Genomic DNA, 18,479 nt, shown 5'->3' with positions numbered 1-18,479 from the left:
GTTTAATTTAAGATCCCCTGCTAATATCATGTTATGTAGGTCTTTTTACATTGCCAACACATGATTTTTTTCAGTAAGCAAAAACAGTTACGAAACTTTTTTATTAGCTTACCTGGTGATAGAAGTAGAAGAGGGCAAAAAAGTGCCTGTATCTCACCTACAGCCATACCACATTGGATATGCCCAATCTTGTCTGATCTTGGAAGCTAAGCAGTGTTGGGCCTGGTTAGTACTTGGGTGGGAGACCTCATGGGAACACCAGGTGCTGTAGGTTTTTTCACATTACTGGCAAATTGTTTTTATTCTCTAGCTATTTAAATTGGAAACTTTTGCTTTTTATTGCCTGTAGAGACATTTGTAAGAGGTCAAACAGACACAATAGCCATCACCTAAAGACTTACCACACTGTTTAGGCCCAATTCCAACTGCTTTTGGCAGCTAAACAGTGTTGAGCCTCTTTAGTAGTTTAATTTAAGATCCCCTGCTAATATCATGTCCTGTAGGTCTTTTTACATTACCAACACATGATTTTTTTCAGTAAGCAAAAACAGTTAGGAAGTTTTTTTATTAGCTTACCTGGTGATAGAAGAGAAGAGGGCAAAAAAGAGCATGTATCTCACCTACAGCCATACCACATTGGATAGGCCCAATCTCGTCTGATCTTGGAAGCTAAGCAGTGTTGGGCCTGGTTAGAACTTGGATGGGAGACCACATGGGAACACCAGGTGCTGTAGGTTTTTTAACATTACTGGCAAATTGTTTTTATTCTCTAGCTATTTAAATTGGAAACTTTTTCTTTTTATTGCCAGTACAGACATTTGGAAGAGGTCAAACAGACACAATAGCCATCACCTAAAGACTTACCACACTGTTTAGGCCCAATTCCAACTGCTTTTGGCAGCTAAACAGTGTATGAGCCTCTTTAGTAGTTTAATTTAAGATCCCCTGCTAATATCATGTCCTGTAGGTCTTTTTACATTGCCAACACATGATTTTTTTCAGTAAGCAAAAACAGTTACGAAACTTTTTTATTAGCTTACCTGGTGATAGAAGTAGAAGAGGGCAAAAAAGTGCCTGTATCTCACCTACAGCCATACCACATTGGATATGCCCAATCTCGTCTGATCTTGGAAGCTAAGCAGTGTTGGGCCTGGTTAGTACTTGGGTGGGAGACCACATGGGAACAACAGGTGCTGTAGGTTTTTTCACATTACTGGCAAATTGTTTTTATTCTCTAGCTATTTAAATTGGAAACTTTTTCTTTTTATTGCCTGTAGAGACATTTGTAAGAGGTCAAACAGACACAATAGCCATCACCTAAAGACTTACCACACTGTTTAGGCCCAATTCCAACTGCTTTTGGCAGCTAAACAGTGTTGAGCCTCTTTAGTAGTTTAAATTAAGATCCCCTGCTAATATCATGTCCTGTAGGTCTTTTTACATTACCAACACATGATTTTTTTCAGTAAGCAAAAACAGTTAGGAAGCTTTTTTATTAGCTTACCTGGTGATAGAAGTAGAAGAGGGCAAACCAGTGCATGTATCTCACCTACAGCCATACCACATTGGACAGGCCCAATCTCGTCTGGTCTTGGAAGCTAAGCAGTGTTGGGCCTGGTTAGTACTTGGGTGGGAGACCACATGGGAACACCAGGTGCTGTAGGTTTTTTCACATTACTGGCAAATTGTTTTTATTCTCTATCTATTTAAATTGGAAACTTTTTCTTTTTATTGCCAGCACAGACATTTAGAAGAGGTCAAACATACACAAGAGCCATCACCTAAAGACTTACCACACTGTTTAGGCCCAATTCTAACTGCTTTTGGCAGCTAAACAGTGTTGAGCCTCTTTAGTAGTTTAATTTAAGATCCCCTGCTAATATCATGTCCTGTAGGTCTTTTTACATTGCCAACACATGATTTTTTTCAGTAAGCAAAAACAGTTACGAAACTTTTTTATTAGCTTACCTGGTGATAGAAGTAGAAGAGGGCAAAAAAGTGCCTGTATCTCACCTACAGCCATACCACATTGGATATGCCAAATCTCGTCTGATCTTGGAAGCTAAGCATTGTTGGGCCTGGTTAGTACTTGGGTGGGAGACCACATGGGAACACCATGTGCTGTAGGTTTTTTCACATTACTGGCAAATTGTTTTTATTCTCTAGCTATTTAAATTGGAAACTTTTTCTTTTTATTGCCTGTAGAGACATTTGTAAGAGGTCAAACAGACACAATAGCCATCACCTAAAGACTTACCACACTGTTTAGGCCCAATTCCAACTGCTTTTGGCAGCTAAACAGTGTTGAGCCTCTTTAGTAGTTTAATTTAAGATCCCCTGCTAATATCATGTCCTGTAGGTCTTTTTACATTGCCAACACATGATATTTTTCAGTAAGCAAAAACAGTTACAAAACTTTTTTATTAGCTTACCTGGTGATAGAAGTAGAAGAGGGCAAAAAAGTGCCAATATGTCACCTACAGCCATACCACATTGGATATGCCCAATCTCGTCTGATCTTGGAAGCTAAGCAGTGTTGGGCCTGGTTAGTACTTGGGTGGGAGACCACATGGGAACACCAGGTGCTGTAGGTTTTTTAACATTACTGGCAAATTGTTTTTATTCTCTAGCTATTTAAATTGGAAACTTTTTCTTTTTATTGCCAGTACAGACATTTGGAAGAGGTCAAACAGACACAATAGCCATCACCTAAAGACTTACCACACTGTTTAGGCCCAATTCCAACTGCTTTTGGCAGCTAAACAGTGTATGAGCCTCTTTAGTAGTTTAATTTAAGATCCCCTGCTAATATCATGTCCTGTAGGTCTTTTTACATTGCCAACACATGATTTTTTTCAGTAAGCAAAAACAGTTACGAAACTTTTTTATTAGCTTACCTGGTGATAGAAGTAGAAGAGGGCAAAAAAGTGCCAATATGTCACCTACAGCCATACCACATTGGATATGCCCAATCTCGTCTGATCTTGGAAGCTAAGCAGTGTTGGGCCTGGTTAGTACTTGGGTGGGAGACCACATGGGAACAACAGGTGCTGTAGGCTTTTTCACATTACTGGCAAATTGTTTTTATTCTCTAGCTATTTAAATTGGAAACTTTTTCTTTTTATTGCCTGTAGAGACATTTGTAAGAGGTCAAACAGACACAATAGCCATCACCTAAAGACTTACCACACTGTTTAGGCCCAATTCCAACTGCTTTTGGCAGCTAAACAGTGTTGAGCCTCTTTAGTAGTTTAAATTAAGATCCCCTGCTAATATCATGTCCTGTAGGTCTTTTTACATTACCAACACATGATTTTTTTCAGTAAGCAAAAACAGTTAGGAAGCTTTTTTATTAGCTTACCTGGTGATAGAAGTAGAAGAGGGCAAACCAGTGCATGTATCTCACCTACAGCCATACCACATTGGACAGGCCCAATCTCGTCTGATCTTGGAAGCTAAGCAGTGTTGGGCCTGGTTAGTACTTAGGTGGGAGACCACATGGGAACACCAGGTGCTGTAGGTTTTTTCACATTACTGGCAAATTGTTTTTATTCTCTATCTATTTAAATTGGAAACTTTTTTTTTTTATTGCCAGCACAGACATTTAGAAGAGGTCAAACATACACAATAGCCATCATCTAAAGACTTACCACACTGTTTAGGCCCAATTCTAACTGCTTTTGGCAGCTAAACAGTGTTGAGCCTCTTTAGTAGTTTAATTTAAGATCCCCTGCTAATATCATGTCCTGTAGGTCTTTTTACATTGCCAACACATGATTTTTTTCAGTAAGCAAAAACAGTTACGAAACTTTTTTATTAGCTTACCTGGTGATAGAAGTAGAAGAGGGCAAAAAAGTGCCTGTATCTCACCTACAGCCATACCACATTGGATATGCCAAATCTCGTCTGATCTTGGAAGCTAAGCAGTGTTGGGCCTGGTTAGTACTTGGGTGGGAGACCACATGGGAACACCATGTGCTGTAGGTTTTTTCACATTACTGGCAAATTGTTTTTATTCTCTAGCTATTTAAATTGGAAACTTTTTCTTTTTATTGCCTGTAGAGACATTTGTAAGAGGTCAAACAGACACAATAGCCATCACCTAAAGACTTACCACACTGTTTAGGCCCAATTCCAACTGCTTTTGGCAGCTAAACAGTGTTGAGCCTCTTTAGTAGTTTAATTTAAGATCCCCTGCTAATATCATGTCCTGTAGGTCTTTTTACATTTCCAACACATGATTTTTTTCAGTAAGCAAAAACAGTTACAAAACTTTTTTATTAGCTTACCTGGTGATAGAAGTAGAAGAGGGCAAAAAAGTGCCTGTATGTCACCTACAGCCATACCACATTGGATATGCCCAATCTCGTCTGATCTTGGAAGCTAAGCAGTGTTGGGCCTGGTTAGTACTTGGGTGGGAGACCACATGGGAACACCAGGTGCTGTAGGTTTTTTCACATTACTGGCAAATTGTTTTTATTCTCTAGCTATTTAAATTGGAAACTTTTTCTTTTTATTGCCTGTAGAGACATTTGTAAGAGGTCAAACAGACACAATAGCCATCACCTAAAGACTTACCACACTGTTTAGGCCCAATTCCAACTGCTTTTGGCAGCTAAACAGTGTTGAGCCTCTTTAGTAGTTTAATTTAAAATCCCCTGCTAATATCATGTCCTGTGGGTCTTTTTACATTACCAACACATGATTTTTTTCAGTAAGCAAAAACAGTTAGGAAGCTTTTTTATTAGCTTACCTGGTGATAGAAGAGAAGAGGGCAAAAAAGAGCATGTAACTCACCTACAGCCATACCACATTGGATAGGCCCAATCTCGTCTGATCTTGGAAGCTAAGCAGTGTTGGGCCTGGTTAGTACTTGGGTGGGAGACCACATGGGAACACCTGGTGCTGTAGGTTTTTTCACATTACTGGCAAATTGTTTTTATTCTCTATCTATTTAAATTGGAAACTTTTTCTTTTTATTGCCAGCACAGACATTTAGAAGAGGTCAAACATACACAATAGCCATCACCTAAAGACTTACCACACTGTTTAGGCCCAATTCCAACTGCTTTTGGCAGCTAAACAGTGTTGAGCCTCTTTAGTAGTTTAATTTAAGATCCCCTGTTAATATCATGTCCTGTAGGTCTTTTTACATTGCCAACACATGATTTTTTTCAGTAAGCAAAAACAGTTACGAAACTTTTTTATTAGCTTACCTGGTGATAGAAGTAGAAGAGGGCAAAAAAGTGCCTGTATGTCACCTACAGCCATACCACATTGGATATGCCCAATCTCGTCTGATCTTGGAAGCTAAGCAGTGTTGGGCCTGGTTAGTACTTGGGTGGGAGACCACATGGGAACACCTGGTGCTGTAGGTTTTTTCACATTACTGGCAAATTGTTTTTATTCTCTAGCTATTTAAATTGGAAACTTTTTCTTTTTATTGCCTGTAGAGACATTTGTAAGAGCTCAAACAGACACAATAGCCATCACCTAAAGACTTACCACACTGTTTAGGCCCAATTCCAACTGCTTTTGGCAGCTAAACAGTGTTGAGCCTCTTTAGTAGTTTAATTTAAGATCTCCTGCTAATATCATGTCCTGTAGGTCTTTTTACATTACCAACACATGATTTTTTTCAGTAAGCAAAAACAGTTAGGAAGCTTTTTTATTAGCTTACCTGGTGATAGAAGAGAAGAGGGCAAAAAAGAGCATGTATCTCACCTACAGGCATACCACATTGGATAGGCCCAATGTCGTCTGATCTTGGAAGCTAAGCAGTGTTGGGCCTGGTTAGTACTTGGGTGGGAGACCACATGGGAACACCTGGTGCTGTAGGTTTTTTCACATTACTGGCAAATTGTTTTTATTCTCTAGCTATTTAAATTGGAAACTTTTTCTTTTTATTGCCAGTACAGACATTTGGAAGAGTTTAAACAGACACAATAGCCATCACCTAAAGACTTACCACACTGTTTAGGCCCAATTCCAACTGCTTTTGGCAGCTAAACAGTGTATGAGCCTCTTTAGTAGTTTAATTTAAGATCCCCTGCTAATATCATGTCCTGTAGGTCTTTTTACATTACCAACACATGATTTTTTTCAGTAAGCAAAAACAGTTAGGAAGCTTTTTTATTAGCTTACCTGGTGATAGAAGTAGAAGAGGGCAAACCAGTGCATGTATCTCACCTACAGCCATACCACATTGGACAGGCCCAATCTCGTCTGGTCTTGGAAGCTAAGCAGTGTTGGGCCTGGTTAGTACTTGGGTGGGAGACCACATGGGAACACCAGGTGCTGTAGGTTTTTTCACATTACTGGCAAATTGTTTTTATTCTCTATCTATTTAAATTGGAAACTTTTTCTTTTAATTGCCAGCACAGACATTTAGAAGAGGTCAAACATACACAAGAGCCATCACCTAAAGACTTACCACACTGTTTAGGCCCAATTCTAACTGCTTTTGGCAGCTAAACAGTGTTGAGCCTCTTTAGTAGTTTAATTTAAGATCCCCTGCTAATATCATGTCCTGTAGGTCTTTTTACATTGCCAACACATGATTTTTTTCAGTAAGCAAAAACAGTTACGAAACTTTTTTATTAGCTTACCTGGTGATAGAAGTAGAAGAGGGCAAAAAAGTGCCTGTATCTCACCTACAGCCATACCACATTGGATATGCCAAATCTCGTCTGATCTTGGAAGCTAAGCATTGTTGGGCCTGGTTAGTACTTGGGTGGGAGACCACATGGGAACACCATGTGCTGTAGGTTTTTTCACATTACTGGCAAATTGTTTTTATTCTCTAGCTATTTAAATTGGAAACTTTTTCTTTTTATTGCCTGTAGAGACATTTGTAAGAGGTCAAACAGACACAATAGCCATCACCTAAAGACTTACCACACTGTTTAGGCCCAATTCCAACTGCTTTTGGCAGCTAAACAGTGTTGAGCCTCTTTAGTAGTTTAATTTAAGATCCCCTGCTAATATCATGTCCTGTAGGTCTTTTTACATTGCCAACACATGATATTTTTCAGTAAGCAAAAACAGTTACAAAACTTTTTTATTAGCTTACCTGGTGATAGAAGTAGAAGAGGGCAAAAAAGTGCCAATATGTCACCTACAGCCATACCACATTGGATATGCCCAATCTCGTCTGATCTTGGAAGCTAAGCAGTGTTGGGCCTGGTTAGTACTTGGGTGGGAGACCACATGGGAACACCAGGTGCTGTAGGTTTTTTAACATTACTGGCAAATTGTTTTTATTCTCTAGCTATTTAAATTGGAAACTTTTTCTTTTTATTGCCAGTACAGACATTTAGAAGAGGTCAAACATACACAATAGCCATCACCTAAAGACTTACCACACTGTTTAGGCCCAATTCCAACTGCTTTTGGCAGCTAAACAGTGTTGAGCCTCTTTAGTAGTTTAATTTAAGATCCCCTGCTAATATCATGTTATGTAGGTCTTTTTACATTGCCAACACATGATTTTTTTCAGTAAGCAAAAACAGTTACGAAACTTTTTTATTAGCTTACCTGGTGATAGAAGTAGAAGAGGGCAAAAAAGTGCCTGTATCTCACCTACAGCCATACCACATTGGATATGCCCAATCTTGTCTGATCTTGGAAGCTAAGCAGTGTTGGGCCTGGTTAGTACTTGGGTGGGAGACCTCATGGGAACACCAGGTGCTGTAGGTTTTTTCACATTACTGGCAAATTGTTTTTATTCTCTAGCTATTTAAATTGGAAACTTTTGCTTTTTATTGCCTGTAGAGACATTTGTAAGAGGTCAAACAGACACAATAGCCATCACCTAAAGACTTACCACACTGTTTAGGCCCAATTCCAACTGCTTTTGGCAGCTAAACAGTGTTGAGCCTCTTTAGTAGTTTAATTTAAGATCCCCTGCTAATATCATGTCCTGTAGGTCTTTTTACATTACCAACACATGATTTTTTTCAGTAAGCAAAAACAGTTAGGAAGTTTTTTTATTAGCTTACCTGGTGATAGAAGAGAAGAGGGCAAAAAAGAGCATGTATCTCACCTACAGCCATACCACATTGGATAGGCCCAATCTCGTCTGATCTTGGAAGCTAAGCAGTGTTGGGCCTGGTTAGAACTTGGATGGGAGACCACATGGGAACACCAGGTGCTGTAGGTTTTTTAACATTACTGGCAAATTGTTTTTATTCTCTAGCTATTTAAATTGGAAACTTTTTCTTTTTATTGCCAGTACAGACATTTGGAAGAGGTCAAACAGACACAATAGCCATCACCTAAAGACTTACCACACTGTTTAGGCCCAATTCCAACTGCTTTTGGCAGCTAAACAGTGTATGAGCCTCTTTAGTAGTTTAATTTAAGATCCCCTGCTAATATCATGTCCTGTAGGTCTTTTTACATTGCCAACACATGATTTTTTTCAGTAAGCAAAAACAGTTACGAAACTTTTTTATTAGCTTACCTGGTGATAGAAGTAGAAGAGGGCAAAAAAGTGCCTGTATCTCACCTACAGCCATACCACATTGGATATGCCCAATCTCGTCTGATCTTGGAAGCTAAGCAGTGTTGGGCCTGGTTAGTACTTGGGTGGGAGACCACATGGGAACAACAGGTGCTGTAGGTTTTTTCACATTACTGGCAAATTGTTTTTATTCTCTAGCTATTTAAATTGGAAACTTTTTCTTTTTATTGCCTGTAGAGACATTTGTAAGAGGTCAAACAGACACAATAGCCATCACCTAAAGACTTACCACACTGTTTAGGCCCAATTCCAACTGCTTTTGGCAGCTAAACAGTGTTGAGCCTCTTTAGTAGTTTAAATTAAGATCCCCTGCTAATATCATGTCCTGTAGGTCTTTTTACATTACCAACACATGATTTTTTTCAGTAAGCAAAAACAGTTAGGAAGCTTTTTTATTAGCTTACCTGGTGATAGAAGTAGAAGAGGGCAAACCAGTGCATGTATCTCACCTACAGCCATACCACATTGGACAGGCCCAATCTCGTCTGGTCTTGGAAGCTAAGCAGTGTTGGGCCTGGTTAGTACTTGGGTGGGAGACCACATGGGAACACCAGGTGCTGTAGGTTTTTTCACATTACTGGCAAATTGTTTTTATTCTCTATCTATTTAAATTGGAAACTTTTTCTTTTTATTGCCAGCACAGACATTTAGAAGAGGTCAAACATACACAAGAGCCATCACCTAAAGACTTACCACACTGTTTAGGCCCAATTCTAACTGCTTTTGGCAGCTAAACAGTGTTGAGCCTCTTTAGTAGTTTAATTTAAGATCCCCTGCTAATATCATGTCCTGTAGGTCTTTTTACATTGCCAACACATGATTTTTTTCAGTAAGCAAAAACAGTTACGAAACTTTTTTATTAGCTTACCTGGTGATAGAAGTAGAAGAGGGCAAAAAAGTGCCTGTATCTCACCTACAGCCATACCACATTGGATATGCCAAATCTCGTCTGATCTTGGAAGCTAAGCATTGTTGGGCCTGGTTAGTACTTGGGTGGGAGACCACATGGGAACACCATGTGCTGTAGGTTTTTTCACATTACTGGCAAATTGTTTTTATTCTCTAGCTATTTAAATTGGAAACTTTTTCTTTTTATTGCCTGTAGAGACATTTGTAAGAGGTCAAACAGACACAATAGCCATCACCTAAAGACTTACCACACTGTTTAGGCCCAATTCCAACTGCTTTTGGCAGCTAAACAGTGTTGAGCCTCTTTAGTAGTTTAATTTAAGATCCCCTGCTAATATCATGTCCTGTAGGTCTTTTTACATTGCCAACACATGATATTTTTCAGTAAGCAAAAACAGTTACAAAACTTTTTTATTAGCTTACCTGGTGATAGAAGTAGAAGAGGGCAAAAAAGTGCCAATATGTCACCTACAGCCATACCACATTGGATATGCCCAATCTCGTCTGATCTTGGAAGCTAAGCAGTGTTGGGCCTGGTTAGTACTTGGGTGGGAGACCACATGGGAACACCAGGTGCTGTAGGTTTTTTAACATTACTGGCAAATTGTTTTTATTCTCTAGCTATTTAAATTGGAAACTTTTTCTTTTTATTGCCAGTACAGACATTTGGAAGAGGTCAAACAGACACAATAGCCATCACCTAAAGACTTACCACACTGTTTAGGCCCAATTCCAACTGCTTTTGGCAGCTAAACAGTGTATGAGCCTCTTTAGTAGTTTAATTTAAGATCCCCTGCTAATATCATGTCCTGTAGGTCTTTTTACATTGCCAACACATGATTTTTTTCAGTAAGCAAAAACAGTTACGAAACTTTTTTATTAGCTTACCTGGTGATAGAAGTAGAAGAGGGCAAAAAAGTGCCAATATGTCACCTACAGCCATACCACATTGGATATGCCCAATCTCGTCTGATCTTGGAAGCTAAGCAGTGTTGGGCCTGGTTAGTACTTGGGTGGGAGACCACATGGGAACAACAGGTGCTGTAGGCTTTTTCACATTACTGGCAAATTGTTTTTATTCTCTAGCTATTTAAATTGGAAACTTTTTCTTTTTATTGCCTGTAGAGACATTTGTAAGAGGTCAAACAGACACAATAGCCATCACCTAAAGACTTACCACACTGTTTAGGCCCAATTCCAACTGCTTTTGGCAGCTAAACAGTGTTGAGCCTCTTTAGTAGTTTAAATTAAGATCCCCTGCTAATATCATGTCCTGTAGGTCTTTTTACATTACCAACACATGATTTTTTTCAGTAAGCAAAAACAGTTAGGAAGCTTTTTTATTAGCTTACCTGGTGATAGAAGTAGAAGAGGGCAAACCAGTGCATGTATCTCACCTACAGCCATACCACATTGGACAGGCCCAATCTCGTCTGATCTTGGAAGCTAAGCAGTGTTGGGCCTGGTTAGTACTTAGGTGGGAGACCACATGGGAACACCAGGTGCTGTAGGTTTTTTCACATTACTGGCAAATTGTTTTTATTCTCTATCTATTTAAATTGGAAACTTTTTTTTTTTATTGCCAGCACAGACATTTAGAAGAGGTCAAACATACACAATAGCCATCATCTAAAGACTTACCACACTGTTTAGGCCCAATTCTAACTGCTTTTGGCAGCTAAACAGTGTTGAGCCTCTTTAGTAGTTTAATTTAAGATCCCCTGCTAATATCATGTCCTGTAGGTCTTTTTACATTGCCAACACATGATTTTTTTCAGTAAGCAAAAACAGTTACGAAACTTTTTTATTAGCTTACCTGGTGATAGAAGTAGAAGAGGGCAAAAAAGTGCCTGTATCTCACCTACAGCCATACCACATTGGATATGCCAAATCTCGTCTGATCTTGGAAGCTAAGCAGTGTTGGGCCTGGTTAGTACTTGGGTGGGAGACCACATGGGAACACCATGTGCTGTAGGTTTTTTCACATTACTGGCAAATTGTTTTTATTCTCTAGCTATTTAAATTGGAAACTTTTTCTTTTTATTGCCTGTAGAGACATTTGTAAGAGGTCAAACAGACACAATAGCCATCACCTAAAGACTTACCACACTGTTTAGGCCCAATTCCAACTGCTTTTGGCAGCTAAACAGTGTTGAGCCTCTTTAGTAGTTTAATTTAAGATCCCCTGCTAATATCATGTCCTGTAGGTCTTTTTACATTTCCAACACATGATTTTTTTCAGTAAGCAAAAACAGTTACAAAACTTTTTTATTAGCTTACCTGGTGATAGAAGTAGAAGAGGGCAAAAAAGTGCCTGTATGTCACCTACAGCCATACCACATTGGATATGCCCAATCTCGTCTGATCTTGGAAGCTAAGCAGTGTTGGGCCTGGTTAGTACTTGGGTGGGAGACCACATGGGAACACCAGGTGCTGTAGGTTTTTTCACATTACTGGCAAATTGTTTTTATTCTCTAGCTATTTAAATTGGAAACTTTTTCTTTTTATTGCCTGTAGAGACATTTGTAAGAGGTCAAACAGACACAATAGCCATCACCTAAAGACTTACCACACTGTTTAGGCCCAATTCCAACTGCTTTTGGCAGCTAAACAGTGTTGAGCCTCTTTAGTAGTTTAATTTAAAATCCCCTGCTAATATCATGTCCTGTGGGTCTTTTTACATTACCAACACATGATTTTTTTCAGTAAGCAAAAACAGTTAGGAAGCTTTTTTATTAGCTTACCTGGTGATAGAAGAGAAGAGGGCAAAAAAGAGCATGTAACTCACCTACAGCCATACCACATTGGATAGGCCCAATCTCGTCTGATCTTGGAAGCTAAGCAGTGTTGGGCCTGGTTAGTACTTGGGTGGGAGACCACATGGGAACACCTGGTGCTGTAGGTTTTTTCACATTACTGGCAAATTGTTTTTATTCTCTATCTATTTAAATTGGAAACTTTTTCTTTTTATTGCCAGCACAGACATTTAGAAGAGGTCAAACATACACAATAGCCATCACCTAAAGACTTACCACACTGTTTAGGCCCAATTCCAACTGCTTTTGGCAGCTAAACAGTGTTGAGCCTCTTTAGTAGTTTAATTTAAGATCCCCTGTTAATATCATGTCCTGTAGGTCTTTTTACATTGCCAACACATGATTTTTTTCAGTAAGCAAAAACAGTTACGAAACTTTTTTATTAGCTTACCTGGTGATAGAAGTAGAAGAGGGCAAAAAAGTGCCTGTATGTCACCTACAGCCATACCACATTGGATATGCCCAATCTCGTCTGATCTTGGAAGCTAAGCAGTGTTGGGCCTGGTTAGTACTTGGGTGGGAGACCACATGGGAACACCTGGTGCTGTAGGTTTTTTCACATTACTGGCAAATTGTTTTTATTCTCTAGCTATTTAAATTGGAAACTTTTTCTTTTTATTGCCTGTAGAGACATTTGTAAGAGCTCAAACAGACACAATAGCCATCACCTAAAGACTTACCACACTGTTTAGGCCCAATTCCAACTGCTTTTGGCAGCTAAACAGTGTTGAGCCTCTTTAGTAGTTTAATTTAAGATCTCCTGCTAATATCATGTCCTGTAGGTCTTTTTACATTACCAACACATGATTTTTTTCAGTAAGCAAAAACAGTTAGGAAGCTTTTTTATTAGCTTACCTGGTGATAGAAGAGAAGAGGGCAAAAAAGAGCATGTATCTCACCTACAGGCATACCACATTGGATAGGCCCAATGTCGTCTGATCTTGGAAGCTAAGCAGTGTTGGGCCTGGTTAGTACTTGGGTGGGAGACCACATGGGAACACCTGGTGCTGTAGGTTTTTTCACATTACTGGCAAATTGTTTTTATTCTCTAGCTATTTAAATTGGAAACTTTTTCTTTTTATTGCCAGTACAGACATTTGGAAGAGTTTAAACAGACACAATAGCCATCACCTAAAGACTTACCACACTGTTTAGGCCCAATTCCAACTGCTTTTGGCAGCTAAACAGTGTATGAGCCTCTTTAGTAGTTTAATTTAAGATCCCCTGCTAATATCATGTCCTGTAGGTCTTTTTACATTACCAAAACATGATTTTTTTCATTAAGCCAAAACAGTTAGGAAACTTTTTTATTAGCTTACCTGGTGATAGAAGTAGAAGAGGGCAAAAAAGTGCATGTATCTCACCTACAGCCATACCACATTGGATAGGCCCAATCTCGTCTGATCTTGGAAGCTAAGCACTGTTGGGCCTGGTTAGTACTTGGGTGGGAGACCACATGGGAACTCCAGGTGCTGTAGGTTTTTTCACATTACTGGCAAATTGTTTTTATTCTCTATCTATTTAAATTGGAAACTTTTTCTTTTTATTGCCAGCACAGACATTTAGAAGAGGTCAAACATACACAATAGCCATCACCTAAAGACTTACCACACTGTTTAGGCCCAATTCCAACTGCTTTTGGCAGCTAAACAGTGTTGAGCCTCTTTAGTAGTTTAATTTAAGATCCCCTGCTAATATCATGTTATGTAGGTCTTTTTACATTGCCAACACATGATTTTTTTCAGTAAGCAAAAACAGTTACGAAACTTTTTTATTAGCTTACCTGGTGATAGAAGTAGAAGAGGGCAAAAAAGTGCCTGTATCTCACCTACAGCCATACCACATTGGATATGCCCAATCTTGTCTGATCTTGGAAGCTAAGCAGTGTTGGGCCTGGTTAGTACTTGGGTGGGAGACCTCATGGGAACACCAGGTGCTGTAGGTTTTTTCACATTACTGGCAAATTGTTTTTATTCTCTAGCTATTTAAATTGGAAACTTTTGCTTTTTATTGCCTGTAGAGACATATGTAAGAGGTCAAACAGACACAATAGCCATCACCTAAAGACTTACCACACTGTTTAGGCCCAATTCCAACTGCTTTTGGCAGCTAAACAGTGTTGAGCCTCTTTAGTAGTTTAATTTAAGATCCCCTGCTAATATCATGTCCTGTAGGTCTTTTTACATTACCAACACATGATTTTTTTCAGTAAGCAAAAACAGTTAGGAAGCTTTTTTATTAGCTTACCTGGTGATAGAAGAGAAGAGGGCAAAAAAGAGCATGTATGTCACCTACAGCCGTACCACATTGGATAGGCCCAATCTCGTCTGATCTTGGAAGCTAAGCAGTGTTGGGCCTGGTTAGAACTTGCGTGGGAGACCACATGGGAACACCTGGTGCTGTAGGTTTTTTAACATTACTGGCAAATTGTTTTTATTCTCTAGCTATTTAAATTGGAAACTTTTTCTTTTTATTGCCAGTACAGACATTTGGAAGAGGTCAAACAGACACAATAGCCATCACCTAAAGACTTACCACACTGTTTAGGCCCAATTCCAACTGCTTTTGGCAGCTAAACAGTGTATGAGCCTCTTTAGTAGTTTAATTTAAGATCCCCTGCTAATATCATGTCCTGTAGGTCTTTTTACATTGCCAACACATGATTTTTTTCAGTAAGCAAAAACAGTTACGAAACTTTTTTATTAGCTTACCTGGTGATAGAAGTAGAAGAGGGCAAAAAAGAGCATGTATCTCACCTACAGCCATACCACATTGGATATGCCCAATCTCGTCTGATCTTGGAAGCTAAGCAGTGTTGGGCCTGGTTAGTACTTGGGTGGGAGACCACATGGGAACAACAGGTGCTGTAGGTTTTTTCACATTACTGGCAAATTGTTTTTATTCTCTAGCTATTTAAATTGGAAACTTTTTCTTTTTATTGCCTGTAGAGACATTTGTAAGAGGTCAAACAGACACAATAGCCATCACCTAAAGACTTACCACACTGTTTAGGCCCAATTCCAACTGCTTTTGGCAGCTAAACAGTGTTGAGCCTCTTTAGTAGTTTAAATTAAGATCCCCTGCTAATATCATGTCCTGTAGGTCTTTTTACATTGCCAACATATGATTTTTTTCAGTAAGCAAAAACAGTTACGAAACTTTTTTATTAGCTTACCTGGTGATAGAAGTAGAAGAGGGCAAAAAAGTGCCTGTATCTCACCTACAGCCATACCACATTGGATATGCCCAACCTCGTCTGATCTTGGAAGCTAAACAGTGTTGGGCCTGGTTAGTACTTGGGTGGGAGACCACATGGGAACACCAGGTGCTGTAGGTTTTTTCACATTACTGGCAAATTGTTTTTATTCTCTAGCTATTAAAATTGGAAACTTTTTCTTTTTATTGCCTGTAGAGACATTTGTAAGAGGTCAAACAGACACAATAGCCATCACCTAAAGACTTACCACACTGTTTAGGCCCAATTCCAACTGCTTTTGGCAGCTAAACAATGTTGAGCCTCTTTAGTAGTTTCATTTAAGATCCCCTGCTAATATCATGTCCTGTAGGTCTTTTTACATTACCAACACATGATTTTTTTCAGTAAGCAAAAACAGTTAGGAAGTTTTTTTATTAGCTTACCTGGTGATAGAAGTAGAAGAGGGCAAACCAGTGCATGTATCTCACCTACAGCCATACCACATTGGACAGGCCCAAGCTCGTCTGATCTTGGAAGCTAAGCAGTGTTGGGCCTGGTTAGTACTTGGGTGGGAGACCACATGGGAACACCAGGTGCTGTAGGTTTTTTCACATTACTGGCAAATTGTTTTTATTCTCTATCTATTTAAATTGGAAACTTTTTCTTTTTATTGCCAGCACAGACATTTAGAAGAGGTCAAACATACACAATAGCCATCACCTAAAGACTTACCACACTGTTTAGGCCCAATTCTAACTGCTTTTGGCAGCTAAACAGTGTTGAGCCTCTTTAGTAGTTTAATTTAAGATCCCCTGCTAATATCATGTCCTGTAGGTCTTTTTACATTGCCAACACATGATTTTTTTCAGTAAGCAAAAACAGTTACGAAACTTTTTTATTAGCTTACCTGGTGATAGAAGTAGAAGAGGGCAAAAAAGTGCCTGTATCTCACCTACAGCCATACCACATTGGATATGCCCAATCTCGTCTGATCTTGGAAGCTAAGCAGTGTTGGGCCTGGTTAGTACTTGGGTGGGAGACCACATGGGAACACCAGGTGCTGTAAGTTTTTTCACATTACTGGCAAATTGTTTTTATTCTCTAGCTATTTAAATTGGAAACTTTTTCTTTTTATTGCCTGTAGAGACATTTGTAAGAGGTCAAACAGACACAATAGCCATCACCTAAAGACTTACCACCCTGTTTAGGCCCAATTCCAACTGCTTTTGGCAGCTAAACAGTGTTGAGCCTCTTTAGTAGTTTAATTTAAGATCCCCTGCTAATATCATGTCCTGTAGGTCTTTTTACATTACCAACACATGATTTTTTTCAGTAAGCAAAAACAGTTAGGAAGCTTTTTTATTAGCTTACCTGGTGATAGAAGAGAAGAGGGCAAAAAAGAGCATGTATCTCACCTACAGCCATACCACACTGGATAGGCCCAATCTCGTCTGATCTTGGAAGCTAAGCAGTGTTGGGCCTGGTTAGTACTTGGGTGGGAGACCACATGGGAACACCAGGTGCTGTAAGTTTTTTCACATTACTGGCAAATTGTTTTTATTCTCTAGCTATTTAAATTGGAAACTTTTTCTTTTTATTGCCAGTACAGACATTTGGAAGAGGTCAAACAGACACAATAGCCATCACCTAAAGACTTACCACACTGTTTAGGCCCAATTCCAACTGCTTTTGGCAGCTAAACAGTGTATGAGCCTCTTTAGTAGTTTCATTTAAGATCCCCTGCTAATATCATGTCCTGTAGGTATTTTTACATTACCAAAACATGATTTTTTTCATTAAGCCAAAACAGTTAGGAAACTTTTTTATTAGCTTAGCTGGTGATAGAAGTAGAAAAGGGCAAAAAAGTGCATGTATCTCACCTACAGCCATACCACATTGGATAGGCCCTATCTCGTCTGATCTTGGAAGCTAAGCAGTGTTGGGCCTGGTTAGTACTTGGGTGGGAGACCACATGGGAACACCAGTTGCTGTAGGCTTTTTCACATTACTGGCAAATTGTTTTTATTCTCTATCTATTTAAATTGGAAACTTTTTCTTTTTATTGCCAGCACAGCCATTTAGAAGAGGTCAAACATACACAATAGCCATCACCTAAAGACTTACCACACTGTTTAGGCCCAATTCCAACTGCTTTTGGCAGCTAAACAGTGTTGAGCCTCTTTAGTAGTTTAATTTAAGATCCCCTGCTAATATCATGTTATGTAGGTCTTTTTACATTGCCAACACATGATTTTTTTCAGTAAGCAAAAACAGTTACGAAACTTTTTTATTAGCTTACCTGGTGATAGAAGTAGAAGAGGGCAAAAAAGTGCCTGTATCTCACCTACAGCCATACCACATTGGATATGCCCAATCTTGTCTGATCTTGGAAGCTAAGCAGTGTTGGGCCTGGTTAGTACTTGGGTGGGAGACCTCATGGGAACACCAGGTGCTGTAGGTTTTTTCACATTACTGGCAAATTGTTTTTATTCTCTAGCTATTTAAATTGGAAACTTTTGCTTTTTATTGCCTGTAGAGACATATGTAAGAGGTCAAACAGACACAATAGCCATCACCTAAAGACTTACCACACTGTTTAGGCCCAATTCCAACTGCTTTTGGCAGCTAAACAGTGTTGAGCCTCTTTAGTAGTTTAATTTAAGATCCCCTGCTAATATCATGTCCTGTAGGTCTTTTTACATTACCAACACATGATTTTTTTCAGTAAGCAAAAACAGTTAGGAAGCTTTTTTATTAGCTTACCTGGTGATAGAAGAGAAGAGGGCAAAAAAGAGCATGTATGTCACCTACAGCCGTACCACATTGGATAGGCCCAATCTCGTCTGATCTTGGAAGCTAAGCAGTGTTGGGCCTGGTTAGAACTTGTGTGGGAGACCACATGGGAACACCTGGTGCTGTAGGTTTTTTAACATTACTGGCAAATTGTTTTTATTCTCTAGCTATTTAAATTGGAAACTTTTTCTTTTTATTGCCAGTACAGACATTTGGAAGAGGTCAAACAGACACAATAGCC

The 18,479-nt window shown here is 39.2% G+C and overlaps 35 non-coding genes and 5 pseudogenes across 35 annotated transcripts; all 40 read left to right on the top strand.

Moving 5' to 3' along the window:
- The first annotated feature begins 155 nt into the window (after nt 1–155).
- LOC146022547 (5S ribosomal RNA) lies at nt 156–274 on the top strand. Its single transcript, XR_014451998.1, has one exon. It is a non-coding gene; the product is annotated as a 5S ribosomal RNA (ribosomal RNA).
- Nucleotides 275–618: 344 nt separating this feature from the next.
- LOC146024290 (5S ribosomal RNA) lies at nt 619–737 on the top strand. Its single transcript, XR_014453676.1, has one exon. It is a non-coding gene; the product is annotated as a 5S ribosomal RNA (ribosomal RNA).
- Nucleotides 738–1,083: 346 nt separating this feature from the next.
- On the top strand, nt 1,084–1,202 carry LOC146021629 (5S ribosomal RNA). Its single transcript, XR_014451107.1, has one exon. It is a non-coding gene; the product is annotated as a 5S ribosomal RNA (ribosomal RNA).
- A 345-nt stretch (nt 1,203–1,547) lies between these two features.
- LOC146023447 (5S ribosomal RNA) lies at nt 1,548–1,666 on the top strand. The gene has a single exon (XR_014452864.1). It is a non-coding gene; the product is annotated as a 5S ribosomal RNA (ribosomal RNA).
- A 345-nt stretch (nt 1,667–2,011) lies between these two features.
- On the top strand, nt 2,012–2,130 carry LOC146024408 (5S ribosomal RNA). Its single transcript, XR_014453791.1, has one exon. It is a non-coding gene; the product is annotated as a 5S ribosomal RNA (ribosomal RNA).
- A 345-nt stretch (nt 2,131–2,475) lies between these two features.
- On the top strand, nt 2,476–2,594 carry LOC146024538 (5S ribosomal RNA). Its single transcript, XR_014453914.1, has one exon. It is a non-coding gene; the product is annotated as a 5S ribosomal RNA (ribosomal RNA).
- A 346-nt stretch (nt 2,595–2,940) lies between these two features.
- LOC146023009 (5S ribosomal RNA) lies at nt 2,941–3,059 on the top strand. The gene has a single exon (XR_014452441.1). It is a non-coding gene; the product is annotated as a 5S ribosomal RNA (ribosomal RNA).
- A 345-nt stretch (nt 3,060–3,404) lies between these two features.
- LOC146022832 (5S ribosomal RNA) lies at nt 3,405–3,523 on the top strand. The gene has a single exon (XR_014452272.1). It is a non-coding gene; the product is annotated as a 5S ribosomal RNA (ribosomal RNA).
- Nucleotides 3,524–3,868: 345 nt separating this feature from the next.
- LOC146024210 (5S ribosomal RNA) lies at nt 3,869–3,987 on the top strand. The gene has a single exon (XR_014453599.1). It is a non-coding gene; the product is annotated as a 5S ribosomal RNA (ribosomal RNA).
- Nucleotides 3,988–4,332: 345 nt separating this feature from the next.
- LOC146024527 (5S ribosomal RNA) lies at nt 4,333–4,451 on the top strand. The gene has a single exon (XR_014453903.1). It is a non-coding gene; the product is annotated as a 5S ribosomal RNA (ribosomal RNA).
- Nucleotides 4,452–4,795: 344 nt separating this feature from the next.
- On the top strand, nt 4,796–4,914 carry LOC146022405 (5S ribosomal RNA). Its single transcript, XR_014451863.1, has one exon. It is a non-coding gene; the product is annotated as a 5S ribosomal RNA (ribosomal RNA).
- Nucleotides 4,915–5,259: 345 nt separating this feature from the next.
- On the top strand, nt 5,260–5,378 carry LOC146025432 (5S ribosomal RNA). The gene has a single exon (XR_014454130.1). It is a non-coding gene; the product is annotated as a 5S ribosomal RNA (ribosomal RNA).
- Nucleotides 5,379–5,722: 344 nt separating this feature from the next.
- On the top strand, nt 5,723–5,841 carry LOC146024980 (5S ribosomal RNA; annotated as a pseudogene).
- A 346-nt stretch (nt 5,842–6,187) lies between these two features.
- LOC146023446 (5S ribosomal RNA) lies at nt 6,188–6,306 on the top strand. Its single transcript, XR_014452863.1, has one exon. It is a non-coding gene; the product is annotated as a 5S ribosomal RNA (ribosomal RNA).
- Nucleotides 6,307–6,651: 345 nt separating this feature from the next.
- LOC146024407 (5S ribosomal RNA) lies at nt 6,652–6,770 on the top strand. The gene has a single exon (XR_014453790.1). It is a non-coding gene; the product is annotated as a 5S ribosomal RNA (ribosomal RNA).
- A 345-nt stretch (nt 6,771–7,115) lies between these two features.
- Nucleotides 7,116–7,234, top strand: LOC146024515 (5S ribosomal RNA). The gene has a single exon (XR_014453892.1). It is a non-coding gene; the product is annotated as a 5S ribosomal RNA (ribosomal RNA).
- A 345-nt stretch (nt 7,235–7,579) lies between these two features.
- On the top strand, nt 7,580–7,698 carry LOC146022545 (5S ribosomal RNA). The gene has a single exon (XR_014451996.1). It is a non-coding gene; the product is annotated as a 5S ribosomal RNA (ribosomal RNA).
- Nucleotides 7,699–8,042: 344 nt separating this feature from the next.
- Nucleotides 8,043–8,161, top strand: LOC146024289 (5S ribosomal RNA). Its single transcript, XR_014453675.1, has one exon. It is a non-coding gene; the product is annotated as a 5S ribosomal RNA (ribosomal RNA).
- Nucleotides 8,162–8,507: 346 nt separating this feature from the next.
- Nucleotides 8,508–8,626, top strand: LOC146021628 (5S ribosomal RNA). The gene has a single exon (XR_014451106.1). It is a non-coding gene; the product is annotated as a 5S ribosomal RNA (ribosomal RNA).
- Nucleotides 8,627–8,971: 345 nt separating this feature from the next.
- LOC146023445 (5S ribosomal RNA) lies at nt 8,972–9,090 on the top strand. Its single transcript, XR_014452862.1, has one exon. It is a non-coding gene; the product is annotated as a 5S ribosomal RNA (ribosomal RNA).
- Nucleotides 9,091–9,435: 345 nt separating this feature from the next.
- Nucleotides 9,436–9,554, top strand: LOC146024406 (5S ribosomal RNA). The gene has a single exon (XR_014453789.1). It is a non-coding gene; the product is annotated as a 5S ribosomal RNA (ribosomal RNA).
- A 345-nt stretch (nt 9,555–9,899) lies between these two features.
- On the top strand, nt 9,900–10,018 carry LOC146024503 (5S ribosomal RNA). The gene has a single exon (XR_014453881.1). It is a non-coding gene; the product is annotated as a 5S ribosomal RNA (ribosomal RNA).
- Nucleotides 10,019–10,364: 346 nt separating this feature from the next.
- LOC146023008 (5S ribosomal RNA) lies at nt 10,365–10,483 on the top strand. The gene has a single exon (XR_014452440.1). It is a non-coding gene; the product is annotated as a 5S ribosomal RNA (ribosomal RNA).
- Nucleotides 10,484–10,828: 345 nt separating this feature from the next.
- On the top strand, nt 10,829–10,947 carry LOC146022831 (5S ribosomal RNA). Its single transcript, XR_014452271.1, has one exon. It is a non-coding gene; the product is annotated as a 5S ribosomal RNA (ribosomal RNA).
- Nucleotides 10,948–11,292: 345 nt separating this feature from the next.
- Nucleotides 11,293–11,411, top strand: LOC146024209 (5S ribosomal RNA). Its single transcript, XR_014453598.1, has one exon. It is a non-coding gene; the product is annotated as a 5S ribosomal RNA (ribosomal RNA).
- A 345-nt stretch (nt 11,412–11,756) lies between these two features.
- Nucleotides 11,757–11,875, top strand: LOC146024491 (5S ribosomal RNA). Its single transcript, XR_014453870.1, has one exon. It is a non-coding gene; the product is annotated as a 5S ribosomal RNA (ribosomal RNA).
- Nucleotides 11,876–12,219: 344 nt separating this feature from the next.
- Nucleotides 12,220–12,338, top strand: LOC146022404 (5S ribosomal RNA). The gene has a single exon (XR_014451862.1). It is a non-coding gene; the product is annotated as a 5S ribosomal RNA (ribosomal RNA).
- A 345-nt stretch (nt 12,339–12,683) lies between these two features.
- On the top strand, nt 12,684–12,802 carry LOC146025431 (5S ribosomal RNA). Its single transcript, XR_014454129.1, has one exon. It is a non-coding gene; the product is annotated as a 5S ribosomal RNA (ribosomal RNA).
- A 344-nt stretch (nt 12,803–13,146) lies between these two features.
- Nucleotides 13,147–13,265, top strand: LOC146024979 (5S ribosomal RNA; annotated as a pseudogene).
- A 346-nt stretch (nt 13,266–13,611) lies between these two features.
- Nucleotides 13,612–13,730, top strand: LOC146023235 (5S ribosomal RNA). Its single transcript, XR_014452658.1, has one exon. It is a non-coding gene; the product is annotated as a 5S ribosomal RNA (ribosomal RNA).
- A 345-nt stretch (nt 13,731–14,075) lies between these two features.
- Nucleotides 14,076–14,194, top strand: LOC146022544 (5S ribosomal RNA). The gene has a single exon (XR_014451995.1). It is a non-coding gene; the product is annotated as a 5S ribosomal RNA (ribosomal RNA).
- Nucleotides 14,195–14,538: 344 nt separating this feature from the next.
- LOC146025050 (5S ribosomal RNA) lies at nt 14,539–14,657 on the top strand (annotated as a pseudogene).
- A 346-nt stretch (nt 14,658–15,003) lies between these two features.
- Nucleotides 15,004–15,122, top strand: LOC146021626 (5S ribosomal RNA). The gene has a single exon (XR_014451104.1). It is a non-coding gene; the product is annotated as a 5S ribosomal RNA (ribosomal RNA).
- Nucleotides 15,123–15,467: 345 nt separating this feature from the next.
- On the top strand, nt 15,468–15,586 carry LOC146023198 (5S ribosomal RNA). Its single transcript, XR_014452623.1, has one exon. It is a non-coding gene; the product is annotated as a 5S ribosomal RNA (ribosomal RNA).
- Nucleotides 15,587–15,931: 345 nt separating this feature from the next.
- On the top strand, nt 15,932–16,050 carry LOC146023888 (5S ribosomal RNA). Its single transcript, XR_014453289.1, has one exon. It is a non-coding gene; the product is annotated as a 5S ribosomal RNA (ribosomal RNA).
- Nucleotides 16,051–16,395: 345 nt separating this feature from the next.
- Nucleotides 16,396–16,514, top strand: LOC146022513 (5S ribosomal RNA). The gene has a single exon (XR_014451966.1). It is a non-coding gene; the product is annotated as a 5S ribosomal RNA (ribosomal RNA).
- Nucleotides 16,515–16,858: 344 nt separating this feature from the next.
- Nucleotides 16,859–16,977, top strand: LOC146022949 (5S ribosomal RNA). The gene has a single exon (XR_014452383.1). It is a non-coding gene; the product is annotated as a 5S ribosomal RNA (ribosomal RNA).
- Nucleotides 16,978–17,323: 346 nt separating this feature from the next.
- LOC146024974 (5S ribosomal RNA) lies at nt 17,324–17,442 on the top strand (annotated as a pseudogene).
- A 345-nt stretch (nt 17,443–17,787) lies between these two features.
- On the top strand, nt 17,788–17,906 carry LOC146022543 (5S ribosomal RNA). Its single transcript, XR_014451994.1, has one exon. It is a non-coding gene; the product is annotated as a 5S ribosomal RNA (ribosomal RNA).
- A 344-nt stretch (nt 17,907–18,250) lies between these two features.
- Nucleotides 18,251–18,369, top strand: LOC146025048 (5S ribosomal RNA; annotated as a pseudogene).
- Nucleotides 18,370–18,479: the final 110 nt, after the last annotated feature.

Source organism: Crinia signifera, chromosome 7 (assembly GCF_055691185.1).
Source record: "Crinia signifera chromosome 7, ASM5569118v1, whole genome shotgun sequence".
Lineage (NCBI taxonomy): Eukaryota > Metazoa > Chordata > Amphibia > Anura > Myobatrachidae > Crinia > Crinia signifera.
The sequence above is the reverse complement of the archived record's forward strand: the minus strand, read 5'-3'. Positions and strand labels throughout refer to the sequence as shown.